General features: G+C 34.3%; 1 protein-coding gene across 3 annotated transcripts in view; it reads right to left on the reverse strand.

The window, feature by feature from the left end:
• The window catches only part of ctnnal1 (catenin (cadherin-associated protein), alpha-like 1), a 124,780-nt gene that overhangs the window by 47,093 nt on the left and 63,059 nt on the right, over positions 1 to 14,628 (reverse strand). The gene's annotated exons all lie outside the window — the stretch shown is intronic.

A 14,628-nucleotide genomic window follows, 5' to 3' on the forward strand; every position in this document is an offset into this window, starting at 1 on the left:
AAAATTCTACACAATATCCCATAATGACAACGTGAAAAAAGTTTTTTTTTAATTGTTGCAAATTTATTAAAAATAGAAAACCTGAAAAATCAGATGTACCTGTATATGATGCACTGTACTGTATATATGTATTATATACAATATGTTTTTTAGCATAACATAGGCCAATTGTAGATATATAATTTCATACATTATGATTGAAAACAATAAAATTCACTTTAGCAGTAATTTATTTAATGAATCATGCAGTGGCATATTAAAAATATTATTTGATCGTAAAGCAGCTTTAGAATACTAATTAATTGCTATTTTAACCATTTATAATTATCCACTATCTTGCAAACTACTAGGTTTTATTTATTTGCCAACAAAAAAATTATCAATTAAAATATGTTAAAAATAAACTTGTTTTTCAAGTGTGTCACAATAATTATGTCATTTCAATTCTGCACTAAGTTAGCTCATTTTATTTAACAAAATATAACTTATATAACTATTATAAAATATAACTATTTTTTAATTTAATTTTTTTTGAGTTTATATATTTACATTTCTAAAAAGATGCAAAGCTATTTTAAAATAAGTTCTAATAATAACATTATTTTTCTCTAGATAAATTAATTTCTATATGAAATACTAAAAACAGTTGCTGCTAAATATTTTCATAAACAAAACGGTAGTAAAAATTATAGCAGTTATAAAATGTAAAATATACATTAAATACAAATGCATTCAATTTCACAATGTTTTTGAAGACATCCAGAAAATGCATTCAAATGTTTAAAAAGAAAATATCTTTGTACGACAAAATTGAAATATTTGAAAGATTTTGATCTTCCTTTAACAAAGAATAACAAAAATAACTAATTTTGAAGAAAAAAAATTTTTATTTATTGTTTGTTGTAATTGAAGTTTTTTTTTTTTTTTTTTTTTCTTTTGATACATGACAGGATATAACAAAAACATACTACATCAGTCTAGAAATCCCTGCTTTATCCTTATTGTGTAGTCCGTAAAGCAAGCACTCATATGAGGACGTCCTGATCATTATGTTGACTCACTCCTTTAATTCAGAAGTGTTCTGAGTTTTCCAATGGACATTTTTGTATTTATTTATTTATTTTTTAAATGGCACATTACCGTTTTAAAGGGTAGGTCCACTACGATATCATATTTTAAACTTTAGTTGATGTGTAATGTAGCTGTGTGATCATAAACAGCATCTCTGAATGTAATACTCTCAAAGTTCAATGCAAAGGTAAACATTGGCTTTAACAGAGTTAGCTTAGTAAAGCCTACAGCGAGCGAAATTTAATGCGATCACTAACCCTGTAGGTTATGTGCATACACCACGGACATACACCCCACACAGCAAAGGGGTGTGGTCAGAGGCGCTGTAATGTTATAGCAGAGAAAGCTAAAATGCTGTCTAAATGCTGCTATTTCCACAAAGCTTGTTCTGTTTTTGTATTTGGGCTTTCAAAGGACACGACGAAAAAGAGAAAAGTGCTTAAAATTTCATTTTAATTATGTTCCAGAGAATTATAAATATAGCTAGCATTTGACAAAGAACAGCTTCCAGAATCTCTTCCAGTTCACTGCTGGATGTGACTAAAACTCCTGTATGTGATCTATTACAGGCATAGTTTCTAGTGTTAACGGTATGTTGTAGCAAGAACGTAAACAAGTATGTAAACAACTAGAAATGCAGTTTGGCACTGTTAACAATGTAGCTACAAATTCATATTTATCCATCAAACCCCTTTAAACACCCAAAATCTTCAGCAGCGCTGCAGTGTCTCTCAAGCAGCCGTTTTACAGTGTCTCTCTATGTGGCCGCTTTCCCCGAATTATACATCTGAAATAACAAACTCGCAAAAGATTTGTGAATGTTTCATATTACTTACATGTTTAGAACCCGAATATATATGAAAGACACTTGTCAGATTTTATTTTAGAGAGCAGGTATGAGGTTCGGCTGTTTCCTCTTCATTTTAGGTCCAATTCAGGCTCACACTGACAGGTTTGCTACACTGACTGACAGCATTTATACAGACGAGGCACAGCGCGTGCTAGTAGAGGCGTGACTGGACGTGATGTGACATGGAGCCGATCTGTGAATCACAGCACATTATGCTAGCTGACCAATCAGAGGCTCTTGAGGGCGGGCCTTTCAGAGTAACTAGTAAATATGAAAGTGGTTTTCATATTAGCCGAGTAGCTGTATATAATTAAGGTAGGATAGATACAAAAATAATGTGATTTTCTACAAATGAAGCATGAGCACACATTGCTTTATATCTTATAAACACAACCAAGCCTTAAAAATATACTGTGGACCAGCCCTTTAACTGATCATATATATATTTTTTTTATTAAAAATTAAAATAAACTTTTTCGCTTTTAAAATGTAAAATTGTGTTTAAAAATTGTGTTTTTCATTTTTTAAAACCTATGATAACTACAATAAGCCAAAAAAAAGTATTTAGACACTTTTAAGACACTCTAGATTTTATGAAAAACATTGAGGCCATTGAACATAAATCCTCACGAGCGCTGAAACTGTAAGCAGCCCTGTGGGAAACACTTGAGGTCATGTAAAAACAAATACACACACGCACACACAAACACTTCCAGATAAACCAGCAAGCCTTCATTAAAGTGCCAGTTCTCAGAAAACAACCTCAGAGCACATTAAAACATCAGGTCACACACCATTTCATGATTTACAAGGCAGTCCATCACACTAAGAGGTCACTTTTTAAAACATCAATAAAGGTCTCTCTTTCCTCAGTGTGCGTCCACTAACACACAACCCCATCCAGACACAAATACAACTTTATGCGTGGGCTTATTTTGGGGAAGGGTGGCAGGGTCAGCGTCTCATGTCCCAGTTGGAACGTGGTGAAAGGACACTTGATAAACAGCCGCTCTCTGCCTCGTGCCTCAATAAAGCAGTGTTATTCCGAGAGACGGAAAGACTGGTGCTTTGTGAAGTGAAAGCCGGGTTTTAGACACACAAATGAGAGTAATTTGTAAAGGAAAACAGCTCTCTTCCGTGTTCAATGACACATTTGTCTATCTGCAGTCGCCATCCTGATTGCATCCGACAGTTTTTCTTTGTTAAATCTCACGGTGGTTTCAACAATCAAGGTGTCTTGTGCTGAACGCTGCATTGTGGGCAAAATTGCTTTGCTAGTTTGTGCACACTTATCCATATTCATCTGCCTGGCCACAAAGCACACATTTACAGGTTTGTTGCTTCACATCTCGTATTTAAATGGGACGTATCATAAAAATCAGATTTTTTTTTTTCCATCCTTCCATATGCTATAATCGGATCCTTGGTGCATTTACCTACCTTGAAAATCTGAAAAAGAATAACCTAGTGAAAAAAGTAACGCTTTTTCCTGCAACCATATGGAAAAAAAGAAGAAGATGTCATTATCTGCAATACTTGATACTGATTGCTCAGTCAAGAAATTTCAATGTATGTTATTTCCAGATAACAACCACTGAAATCAATAAAACTCATCAATAAGACTCATCCAGCTACTTTCAGATCATGTTGACCCTCAGTGAATAAATTCACTTGCATATGCTTGTCCGTCACGTCACTGTTTTTTTGACTGTTTGGTACCATCCTGAGTAGGGTTGGGTATCGCAATAATTTTATCGATTCCAACTCCGCTCATTGATTTTGATTCTTGGCGATTCCTAGTCCTTATTAACAGTTCCAGATCAATTAAATACACTTTATAAATAAGCTAACCTACTGTATGCATTAAATAATGAAATAATAGATAATTGATTTCCTTCATTTCCGATGTATTAGACCTACTTTATTATGTCCTACAGTTTTAATGTTTATGCTTTAGTTATTATATAATTCTTTTTGACAAATAATATAGCACAATGAAATTAATTAAAATATGTATTTTTGATTAAGCAATTATGTAAAAAAAATCAAGAATTGATCGAACATGAACGAAATAAACAAAAGTTCACATGTAACACATTATCATGCCACGTTTTCAAGTCTAAATTTGCATTCGTTAATGCTGCTGTGAATAAATTAAATTCATTAAAAGCACATTAAAGACTATACACATGAAATAAAACACAAAGCTGTAGCCTATGGAAAAACGCTAATTTACAGGGGCTGCATGGCTTTTGGTTTGAAAAGAATGAAGATTTTAAAAATCTGGAAAATGGCAGAAGAATTTTTCAAAAGAAAAAGATCAAACATATCGGGACTGTAAAAAAAGAACATTCTACTTCATACATTTTTGTCGACTTTAATACAAAAGCTAAGATTATAATTGATGGAATGCAAATTTGTCTCTTCTGCGTGCTTCAGCAGTTCATATTGCTGTTTGTGAATGAGGAGGCGGAAGGAATGTTTAGTTTCACCTTAATGTAAAAAAAAGCGCAGAGCTGCTCAGCTACATGCTATGTTAAACTAAAATGCACAACACTTGCTGGTTGTAACCAGGATGCGCAATGAATCTAATGTGGTGCATTCTTTTAATTCAAGGTTTGTGAACCAACCAAAGATGCTTCGTCATGATGGTTGCGACACCCAGCTTTCAACATATTAGCTTATTGCACTTAATTACACTTAGCTCTGCCATCGTTTTTCACCACAAGCCTTTTAAGCACATGTTGCAGTCCATCTCTAAACTAATTTTTAAATTAAAGCTAATTCAAGGTGCTCGCCAGCATGGAAATTCCTAGCAGATCGTGAAGTGAAAAAATACAAATGTGCGCATGTACAGGAATCGATTAGAGGAATCAAAATTTTAATTATTCGATTCTTAATTTAAGTATTCTATTCCAGAATAGTGATCTCCCAACCCTAATCCTGTGTGAATAATGCATAGTTTAATGTATATTCCATTCAGCCGTTTTCACTTCTGTCAGCTTTGCATTAAATTAATGAATTAATATTATCTATTTGCAGCTCAGAACAATTTTTTCTGTCTATTTTTTTACATATTGAGGCAAGCAGCCATATATATGCGGGATAAATTGCTTCCAGGCGGTTTTAATTCTGCAATAACAGTCGTCTATCTCTTACTTATCACCCCTTAATCTACACATTTCCACAAACAGCACCATTGCAGCATTTGTCATTACTGACATGGTGGCACAGAGGTTAGCACTGCCACCTTACAGGAAGCAGGTCACTGGTTTGAGTCCCAGCTAGGCCAGTTGGCATTTCTGTGTGGAGTTGCATTTCTCCCCGTGTTCGCAAGGGTTTTCTCCGGGTGCTCTGGGTTCCCCCATAGTCCAAAGATGTGTGGTACAGGTGAATTGAATAAATTAAATTGGCCGTAGTGTATGTGTGTGAATGTGAGAGTGTATGGGGGTTTCCCAGTACTGAGTTTCAGCTGGAAGGGCATCCGCTGTGTAAAACACAGGCTGGATAAGTTAAAGAAATGATAAATGATCTGTGGGGTATTATAAACGAACGCCTTTTAGGCACATCCGATTTTTATGAAAACATTTGGTCTTATCTTCATCTTAATGCATTTCATCTTATGAAAAGAGGCATATATATCCCCTGTTTAGCAGTCAAAATTAAGCATTCTTGTTTCTGGAGGGGATTGTTGGCTGTGTCTTCCTGAGCTTTGATGCAGAGTCTTTGTGGAAGCTTAGAGCTGAATCCCTTGAACGTCACTAGAGACGCGGCTCTGTCCTGAGCGGTTGGCATTTTCAGCCAGTTCCTTTCAGAGAGTTTTCGGCTTTAAAGAGACACAGCCCGAGGCGAAGGGTGAAACACTGAGATCTTTGCACCAATGCCCTTCAAAGACACAGCCTTAGTATGCATCTGCTTCTTCTCAATGCACTTCATTATTTTAAAGTACTATAGCATCGAGTAGCTCAGAAGCAGCTGTCCATCTGTTTTTTCTATTTAAAGGCCGAGAGATCCCAGAACAGCAAGACGAAGAGGAATTATTGTAAAGCATTCTCAGCAAAACTTTGTCCACAGATTCCAACCTCAGCATCAGCTTAGGTTAAGAAACTTTCAACTTTTTCCAACTAGACAGTTTTATGTCCCAGAGGTTGATGATTTTAGTTTATTTTAGTTGTAATGTGATTTTAAATCTTTGTCTCTGGTACAGTGTTCATTTTTTTACAAAAAACAAAACAAAACAAATTAAGTATATAAAAATATTTCATAATATGACCTACACTCAAAAAAAGATTAATTGGATTTACTACATTTTTATGTAAGTGGTTGCAAACAATTTATATGAGCTGAATTTATACAAACTAATTTTAGCAAATATAAATTTAGTAAAAACTCACTTTGTTTAAATTCATGCCATATAAATGGCTTGAAACTACTAACCTTAAAACCTTTTTACCAAATCCAGTGAATCATTTTTCAGTATATTGACCTTATTCTAAAGTGCGGAAGTGCGCCTGTTTTCGCGATTGTCTTAGAACTTCCGATTCAGTCGCCTATGGGAGAAATGACTAGGAATAATAAACGGCAGAAAATGGCCAAACTACTTGCTCAACAAACAAATGTTTGCATGACTAAACAGACCAAGTAGCATAATATAATAAGAAAATATTAAATTGCAACATCAAGCAGCGTAACGAGCAGTTGTTAACGTCAAAAAATGAATGGAAGTGAATGTCGCGAAAAGGAAGTCGCGAGACAAAAAGATTCAAATGGCAGCGCCCACTCGTCAGCTGAGAATAAGGTGAATTAAATTAAAAAGGGTTGACCTTAATATGAACAATTCTTTTTACATTCATTTACTGTTTGATTTACTTATTTTTAAATAAGTTATAGGAATTGGCTTATTAATAGCTAGAATGTATGACCATGATTATTTAAAAAAATATTTTGGTGGGTTATCAATGAAAAGGAGGAAAGAGAATCAATAAGAAAATAATAAATAAGGCAGATTCACATTATTATTACTCGCAGATTTGCATTATAATTGTGCAAAAACATTTAAATATTATTTATAAAATGTATAAGGCTAGTAGTTTGTTTACGATGCATAGTTAAACTGTTAACAATTTCCTGTAGAATGTACAGCAGTTCGCCAGTAGCTTACTGTAAATTTATTACAGTAAAATACTGTATTTACATTTACAGCACCATTTATCTTGCTATATATTTATTTACATTATTGTATATCTTTACTGTAAAATAGGCATTCTTACAATGCAACTTTAAAATACATTAACATACCGCATAACTGTTCAACAGTAAAATTTTATTCATATTACAGTTCAGTTCGCCAGTAACTTTCTGTTAATCACAGTAAAAATACTGTATTTACATTTACAGCACCATTTAACTTGCTGTATATTTATTTACATTATTGTATATCTTTGCTGTAAAATGTAGTAATTTTCACAGAGCAACTGTAAATACAGTAACATACTGCTTAACTGTCTTAAAGTATAATTCAGTTCATATTTCACTATGCAAAATCTTTTCGTTTCCTAACTGTAAAGCCAAACTCAAGCTTATCCCATGCACATGCTCACTTTTTACATCCATTTAAATTACTGAAATACTGTAATGATAAAAATAATCTAAAGAATATCTTCAAGGTCATAATAAGTGCAAAGAAATATAATTCCACTAGTAATGCATCAGTAGTAATAAAACAAAATATTTCACCTTTAACCCTTTCACGCATACGATCAGACCAGTGTGATCAGCCTTGGCTGGTCCCTGAAGCATACAATCACACCGGTGTGATTAGAACGTTTAGCACACACATCATCAACTGCTAAAATTAAAATCTGGCAGTGCTCGATAAGGCACAGAAAGAGGTGTGCTTGTTCAAACAAATAACACTAATTTTAAGTTTCACACATTCAAACACACATAACTACAAGCAAAACATACAATTTAAGGTTTGTAATATACACAGGGACGTCTATGGAGGTTCATAATTATTGTATAATATAACGGGACAATGTGCTTTGTTTACGTAAGATACACACCAATTATGTAACTACAATAATTTTTCCATTCCTCTCACAGATAAACAGTTGCTTAACTTTATGCTTTTTGGCAGAAAATTATGAATAAACATGACGTAAATCCAGCAGCTCAAATCTCTCCTGCGATTGTTGCTGGACGGGATACTGCTGCAGGGATAGAGTTAACAAGAAATATTAACATTATTTATTAAATTATGCATTAATTGTATTTTATTAGCACCTACCCCTACCTCAACCCTAAACCAAACCCTCACGCTAATGTAAAAATATTATTTGCTGTACAGTGTCACAAAAATTATGCTATGTTGACGTGATTATCCTCAGCTGTATCCCATCTATACTTTACCGCGCTGCAAGAGAGGGTGAAGTCTAGATGGGATACAGCTGATGATACTCACGTCAACATAGCATAATATAACATAATATTATAAAATACACATTTATTAGATAATGCTTTATTCACGCAAGTATCTTTAGCTGTATCCCATCTAGTTAATATAATACAATTAATGCATAATTTAATAAATAATATAAATACTTCTCATTAACTTCCAATCACAACTGTATCCCTTCTAACAACAATAGCGGTGCACATTTTCCATCATATATGAAATGATGCAATCATTATTAAGCTGTTAAAATTCAAAATATATATATGTTCTATCACATATTTGAGAATCGAAGTACCAGAAAGTTCACAATATAATTAAAACAATTGTCAATATTTACAGAAAAGGTAGTGCAAAATACGATATATACATAGATCATTTGGGCTAGTGGGTCACATGATAAACTTGACGCAACTAAACTTTAGAAAGCAATGGATTCTAAAAAACGGTCACAAAATAGAAGGGTCAGGTGGAGTATTTAAAACTCATGTATGAAAGGGTTAAAATAATACACCAGACCAAGAGTGAAGAGTCAAAGAAACCAATAACACTTGAACAAATGCAGTGCACTTTAAAACCACACAGACTCAAACATCCATCCTTCCTGCTGCAAAAAAAAACGATGAAAGTTAAGTCACAGCAATGCAATCATTCAAAAGAGACTGCTGGATTTAAAGAAGTGCAGGCCACTGCGTCGCATCTGCGGTTACACGCAAAGTCACAGGTCATTTCTCAAACCAGGGCTTCCCCTTTTCAATGAATGCTTTCTTTCATCTCCTCCAGATGACGAACTCTCACACCTCAAATGAACTTTATTTACGTATTCTATAAACAAAACTAAACATTTTGGGCTGCTATGAAGTCTGATTTACTCTCCTGAGATGAATCTACGTTACTATTTCCCCACCTGCCTCATGGTGTTTTGGGCTAAACTCTTGGCCGTCACACACGAGCGGCCCGTTTAATAATCAGGAGGATTAAATGCGTGGGTGAGCGTTCAAACACTGTGGGGAGTCTGATAACTAACTTCAAGACGGTCTAATTCCAGTGTTGTTGCAAGTGGTTTGCCCTGGGAGGTGTGGGAAAGGAGGTGGGAGAGACCACCAACTACTTGTATTTATAGATACAGAATAGAGCTCCTATTATGTCAGACCGGAGGGGTAAATGTAAACCGAAACATGCTTTGAGTCTTTGAAATAGTCGGATTTGATGGACGATGTGGTTATTTTTGTGATTATGCAAAAATCCCTTTTATAAGGGGTTTAAACACAGTTGTGTGGCAGCAGGCTGTAAATATAACCAGCTTCTAATGGCAAACATTTATTCATTTGATAATATTTTACACTAGAGTTTAGATTCTTTGCCCGAGCACAAACTTGGGGCCAATATTTCCTACCACTATCTTTGAGCTGGGCCAGGCCATGATCAAGCAATTGTGTGTTTTTAGCAAGCGGCAACCTCCCGCTCTCCCTCAGGAAGCCAATACGGAAGTAACTAAAACTGCAATTTATCCGAAATTCCGCTAGTCCAGGCCGCTCCTGGCTCCAAAACAGAGCAAATTTCAATTGAGCCCACTGTTAGAATGGCCAACTTTACAGCAGAAAAAAGGTGTTTACAGCCTGGTACAAAAAAAGATTTTGGTTAATACAGCTAATGTTACCCTTCATGACAACTGTGAGGGGGGTGAATTTTTTTATAACTCATCCGTTTCCTTTATATTAAGTTATATTAAGTTTGCATAATTAAGGGAGTGGCCACTTGAGTGACAGCTAGGTCTCGTTGGTCGCCGTCACGTCACCTCAGCTGAATCCTGCAGATTAGCCACTGAACTCGGCATATTTATCGTATTTCTGTGTTGTTTTATGTGGCTTTACACAGTCAACTGCCTTTTGGACTTGTTTCCTACAATTATTAGATGGCATGGCATGCTGAGTGCACTTAATTGTGCTCACAACCATTCACGTGGCCTCCATTTCCCATGTGAGTAAAGTTATATACTTATATACCATCTCTATACATGCATTTGTTTTATTTAAGATCATTTATCGTTTATATTTATATTTAGAGCTGTAATGCACTCCAGAATCTGACGAATCGATTAGCTGTAGGCTCTAGGGACAGTCGTCTGAAGCGTTGTCATACAGTGTTATGCTGGATTTCATCAACAGTCTTACATGTACTAACAGACTATATCTGAAGTGTTTGGAAGTAATTCGCATTTTCCTCCTGTTGAAAAACCTCATAAGAACAATGTTTAGTGGATCAATGTATTATAGCAGTGTTTTTAAAAGTCTAAACACTTTATTGATATAGTATACAACCAAGCACATGTGGTCAGAGTCACAGGTGATAAAGTATTAAGCATTTCTCCCAAAGTAAAGTGTGTCTGAGCCAGGTCCAAGTAAAATGCCAGCAGTGTCTGTAGCTCCGCTCACTCTCCGCCTCTTTGCCCTTGTTTGGTATCCCGCCGTGGGTGTGATGACGCGCGAACAAAATGGCGACGGTTGGCCGCGCCTACTTGTGGCTTCTTTTGCGCTCTTTAGAAACCGATGGGTGACGTCACGGATACTACGTCCATATATTTTACAGTCTATGGTTTTTAGTCATTACCTAAGTAAACTAATTGGGTGGAAATCTATGCCATAATTAGAAGTATTATGCGAATATTTTAGCAAAATCAGCCTAAGTGTGGGTCAACAAAGTTGCAAAATTTGCAAATTTCAAACGTCAAAATTGCAACGTCCTGCAACAGTATCCTTACGTAGAGCGGAATGAAATCAGCGCATTTTGTGCATTAAATCAGTGGATATTATCCATGCATTTATTGGGTAAATATACCACATTTTACTCTCATTTAATGTGGTTTTTGTCATTATCAACAAACTGTCACTGTAATTGAGCGTGACCAGTGGCAAAAATAGATCCAGCGCCAAAATGATCGCGCCACTACTGTTGTGACTCTGCTCACATTCTGCACTGATGCGCTGCTTTTGTGCGGTACAGCTCAAATCTGTTAAAATGGATGCCAAAAAAAACACGCTCTGCTTGCATGTGCGGTGTGAAAACTAAACTAAACTTAGACTTATTTTCACAAAATAATTTACATAATGCAAATCTGATGTAATCTTTATGTTTATCACGATTTATTAAAAAAAACATCACCCCGGGCCCTAGCATAAACTTTATTAAAGGGTAAATCTGCTGAATATGAACAAAATAAACCACAATTCATTGGCTTTAATACATCAGCCTAATTAATTTTATAAGCACATGGATCCTTTTGATTCACATTAAAATGATTCTAAAGGCTTTTATAGACAACATAGGCAGCATAGTGTGTTTCAAGCTGTTCAAACTTTCAAATTACAATGTGATCAATGTATGAAAACTCTTACGTACAGCCCCTGAAGGTTATTGCAATTCTTAGAATCATTGTGTCTCTATAAATCTCACAGATGTCATTTCACATCAAATGTATTTACTTTATAACTGCAGCTGCTTGACTTTGTAAACCTCTTTAAAGCGTCAGAACAGATCAAATCTCTTTGTGCTGGTGTTGGTTATTCTAAGAGCAAGCACGGCAACACTTTATCACAAGCCTGAGATATGGAAATGCACATTTGTGGGGTATTTATAGGCAAACTCTTCAGAGACAGATGGGACATGGAGAGTTTTAATAGGAGAGAAACTGCAGCACTCTCCCTTTCACATATCCCAACAAATTCAGGCGTCGCACAAAGAAACATGGCCTAGGAAATGCTGCATTTCGTTCCAAACAGCTGCATCCACATGGATGTGAAAGCCCCATTATAATCAAATTATAGGCTGTAAATATATTATTTTGAGCATAATTAAGGCAGGCATATTAATTCATTTCAACTCATAATTAAATCTAGGCTAGTTTCATATTATGCAGTTGGCATTTGATTTCAATCGGCTTGATGTTGAATTTTAATGACTTTTATTTTATAGATGAAACATAAAAATATACCTTTAAGTTTGCAGTCTGTTTTTAATGCGTTTAGATACATTTTGAGGATTTTAAATTGGTTATATTCTATCGTTAAAAAAAACAATTTAAAGCAAAACATCACTTACATTGGTCGAAACAAATATTAAGTAAGATATTTCCAGAAGTGGACCCTGCAAGTGATTGGTGTGGACTATAGCCGGCATCACTAGCTCATATGTTCTGGTGCTGCACAAAATGATCATCTTACTGGGATAATATTTTTCTAACATTTTCAAGAATATGTCAAAAGCCAATACATCCAGATCCCCTTATTGCAGTTCTAGGTATTACTGATTTTGAGCTAGCTAAGAACAGTAGAGAACAAAACATAGTTTCATTTGTCATTGTACAAGCACGAAGGTTGATACTATTGAACTGGAAACAGAAAGCAGCTCCTACATATATACATCTATTAAGGGATGGAATAAAACATTTGGAACTGGAAAAAAATCAGATTCTCCCAAAAAAAAAAAAAAAAAAAAAGACAACAAATTCTATTGAATCTAGCATAATTTCAAGGTTTATTTTTAAGACTCAAATTCTGCACTGTAAAAAACAAAGTTGACTCAACTTAAAATTAAGGCAACAAACTTCAGGACAAATTTCAACCCAATTACATCACATACAGTTAACTCAAAAATGTCCTGAAGTTTGTTGCCTTAAAATTTTAAGTTGAGTCAACTTTTTTTTTTTACAGTGTACAGGAAATACTTAAATTAAATAGGATCAGACTAATTTAGGTTAAAGCCGAAGGTCCGTATTTTGTTTTTGTTTTTATTTATTCTTTGTTGTAATTTTTTCTGTATTATTATTTTGTTTAATTTATTATTATTATTATTATTATTATTATTATTATTATTTTACTCCCGTGAGTATTGTTTGTATACTGTATTTTGTATCGCCAATTGTATATGTTTGTTGAACCAAATCTCAAAGTCATTGTGTTTGAATGTTTAAAAAAAAAATGATAAAGAAAGTTATCACAAAAAATAAATAAATTAAATTAAGTGTAAAAAATGTTAAAATCTGCTGTCTATTTTGTAAATGTGCACTAAATTATATTAGCTAATTAGTAGCTACAGGTTCCACAAAATTCATTCATGGTGTCCCAACACAAATTAAGTTAACATAACAAATTTAAGAGTATTGAAAAAAAAAACAATTAAGTTTCCCAAACTACTTCTCCAGAGTAATGTTGTTTCATCTCATTTTAAATAAGTAGTTTAAACAAGAAGTACAATTTGAGTGCATTTACAGTATATTGTTTATTCTTTATATTACTATTTTAAATAATTCTAACAATGTTTTTATGTTATAAATTAACATTTACTAGCCAGATAAGAAACAAATTACTGAACAAAGAATTATTGGACTTTTTTTTATTTTGGATATTCTTTTTTACAATTAAATAAGCTTTCAATAGCATTTGTTTGCCATTTTTAATTATAATCATGCGGAAATACATTAACATTATGGATTAAATTTATCAGTCTATGCACAAGTTATTTCTTAGCTTTCAAATAAAAAGCGTTCTCGATTATCAGTATCAGCCAAAATGTCCATATGAGTTCCACAATAATAAACACTCTTCTTTTTCACAACATGCTGAAAAACAAATGTTTCTACATTGATCATAACGAAAAATGTTATGAGCAGCAAATCAGCACATATAAATGATTTCTGAAGCATCGTGACTGCACAAAATAAATAATATACTATTTTTGTATTGCGGGTAACATGAATAAAACATTTGTGAAGACCAGTGGCGAACTGGGACAATATTTTTGACCAGGACAGTTGGTGGGATGATTGGTGCGCCGATCAGTATGTGAAGCGCAGGTGGGTGGGGATGTGTGCGGCGATTGGTAAGTGAAGAGTGGAGGGGACAGGCCAAATTCACGATGGCAGGTCAGAGTGACCGCCAGGCCACAGGGAAATGCCCATGTGCTCCCTATGGCCAGACCGCCCCTGGTAGAGACTGAATATTAATTTTATCTAATGTTTCTTGACATATTTCATATATTGTGTATATGCTAGCACAGATAATTCACATCAACGTATCAGAATTCTACTTCAAATTCAAATAGAATTCCGCATCCTGTCTGCTGATTGCTAAATTGATTAAATTCATTTGAAAGGAATTTATAGTTATAGTTCACCCAAAAATGCTAATTCTGCCATTATTTACTCACTGTTCACTTGTTCAAACCTATTTAATGTTCTTTCTCCCAGTAAAAATTT

The sequence above is a fragment of the Danio rerio genome, chromosome 19 (genome assembly GCF_052040795.2).
Source record: "Danio rerio strain M-AB ecotype USA chromosome 19, GRCz13ab, whole genome shotgun sequence".
Classification (NCBI taxonomy): Eukaryota; Metazoa; Chordata; class Actinopteri; order Cypriniformes; family Danionidae; genus Danio; species Danio rerio.